The sequence below is a fragment of the Aegilops tauschii genome, chromosome 3 (genome assembly GCF_002575655.3).
Source record: "Aegilops tauschii subsp. strangulata cultivar AL8/78 chromosome 3, Aet v6.0, whole genome shotgun sequence".
In the NCBI taxonomy this organism is placed as follows: Eukaryota; Viridiplantae; Streptophyta; class Magnoliopsida; order Poales; family Poaceae; genus Aegilops; species Aegilops tauschii.
This window is the reverse complement of record NC_053037.3, coordinates 422,744,261-422,746,942: the sequence shown is the minus strand read 5'-3', so window position 1 is coordinate 422,746,942 and position 2,682 is coordinate 422,744,261.

Sequence of the window (2,682 nt, the reverse complement as noted above, 5' to 3'; positions counted from 1 at the left end):
AAAATGTTGGTTGCGCAGTGCCCACACATGATGAACCAGAGCGCATTAAGAATGCAACTCCCAGCTGTCTCTCGACCATTTCATGCGGTTGGATGAAGATCCTACGTCTCCTAACCCATCTTCTTCCTCGTCTCTGATTCTTCCCATACAGAACACCGCACGGGCTGCCGGCCGGACCACCGGCCCCCGCCGCCTGTGTTCCTCCGCCACCCCCACCCCCGCCCCAACCCCCACCCGCGTCGAGTTTTCTTCGTTCGGCGAGGCCCCACAACCACCCGAGCCCCTTCGTTCGCACCGGCGAACTCCGGCGAGCTCTGAAAAATCGACTGACCCAATTTTGAAATTTAGTCTACTATGATTTGACTAGTGTGGAATATAAAAGGGGAAAACCATAAGCATTAGGAGTATAGTGTTGAGCGTGCCATGGCGGATCTGAAGGTGCAAACCGGATAAAGGCAACTTCGCAACCAAGACAAGAAATCAGAGTAAAGCAGTGGCGATCTATTTTCTTGCTGCGATAAATAAGTTGAGCAGATACGAAAGAGTACCGCCTCTGGTGCGGCGCCGTGTATGCATCTGCTGAGAATTTGACGGTGCTGTGGTAGCGATGGCTGTCAGTGGCGTGGAAGCAGATCTAGGAGGGTAGACGGTGGCGGCGGGGCGCGGTGGACGAGACGGTCGTAGGAGCGGCGCCGGCAAGGTGGACGACGGCGGGGATGAAGCGAGAGGACGGGATGCAAGGATCCCGGTCCGAAGCCGTGGATGAGAGAGGTCGATCTCTTGTAATGGACGGCGGCGTCGGGGTATCAGCTCCAGCATGGTGGAGGAGGACGGCGGTGGATGGGGTGGCGGACGGCGGCGGACGGAGGAGGGTGGGGTGGAGAGGGTGTTTTGGCGCCTACGGAGTACGAATGGGGAAAAGGGAGGTAGAGAGGAAGGGGGGAACCATGTATTCAGGGCGCGCTTGTCTCAAATGCGAGGAAATTTACAAACTTAGCCCCCGTTTCAAATTTCTACTACATCACAGCAACATTAGTCGGTTGGGGATAGGACGGTAATCTCGCATACACCGAATATTTGCCGACGAGAGTTTGTTTTTGGCGCCCACCGTGTATGAATATGAATCGGGGAGGGAGTCGATTTCGGCCGAGGACACACTGTGTTTTGGTGCCCGCCGTGTATGAATCCGGGTGAGAGGCGGTTACGTCATGTTTGGGTGAAATTACAAACCTACCCCTATCGAAACCTATAGAAATCCAGCAGATAGGCTTTGCGTGGCAGGGATAGGCTGTAGTGATTTCCATCTCGCAGATTTTGGTTTCGGGCGGTTACTGCGACTTTCCCCGCTTCACTCAAATTTTGCAGAGTGCACGTTTACCGTGCCAACTCAATTCGAATCCCATTTGTATTCTTTTTTTCGGGCGGGATCCATTTTCAATTGGAATTACATTCTATATACATCATTTTCTATATATACTTTCAAAAGCACAACAAAGAATTCTGCTCCTTTATATGTATAATATGATTTACAAATACAACGATCTCGAAATCTTAAGGTTGAATTCAAAAAAAATTAACCAAATTATGTTCTACTAGAATGTATGGATCAGTAATATCTACATATTAAATAACATAGATGTGCGTGAATTCATATGAGTATGCATGTTTGATAGATCAATTTTGTTTCGAGTATGGTTTACATGTATCATCATCTCCAATTCAAATATTTGAATCCCTTATTTGTTCACTCCTTTCACGCCCATCTCTCTCGCATGCATGCTCCTTCAGGTAGCTATCACTCTCTTTTCTCCAGCTCACCCGCACGCTCACATCATGTTTCTCCTATCCTCGCAAACATGGTCTCTCGACGTCTCCCTTGAGAAGTGTCACACTCTCCCTATCATTATACATTACATGGTTTTCATTATCTCTCACGTCTCTACTGTTCTCTAGTATCACTCGGTACCTAAGCTTTCTTTTTCACCGCCACACACACAGTCTCCACTCGTCTTTCACTTTGTCTTTCTCTCTATGGGATTCTCTCACACACCCTATATGTCTCTACATATGACTCATACCACTAAAATTACTCTCTCTCTCTCTCCTGTAGACACAACATTTGTTGCGGCCTCCTTTTCATCTCCATCCCAGACTGACATTATTCATTTGTTTACCGATCAGACAACCCCGACTACCATCTCCTCTCTCTCTCTCTCACAGACACACACACACAACTCCTGCTTCCACTCCCCTTCCCGACTACCGTCTCTCTCTCACACACACAAAACTCTCGCTTTCGCACCCCGACTCGTATTTCTCTCACAAACATTTATCGACTAGCTAGCCTCTAGATAGGTTTATACACCCGCACACTCGTGCTTCCACCATCGCATACATGTCTCTCTCCCGCTCCTTGTATCTATGTAGATTTTTCTTCCCTTCTTGAGACACGCCCTCTTGATCGTGCACACACACACTATCGCCTCATTTTAAGCTGATACCTGTCGCACACACACTCCTTGTGTCTTTGTCACACATGCACTCCGTCCTCCTCCACTCTCCCTCTCTCTCGCACACGCATGGGATTTTTGCAACAACTAGCAAGATGTTCATGCGTTGCACAGAACATCAAGATGCATTTGTATGAGTAGTTTATCTTGTGGGGGAGAAGGATGAATGAGG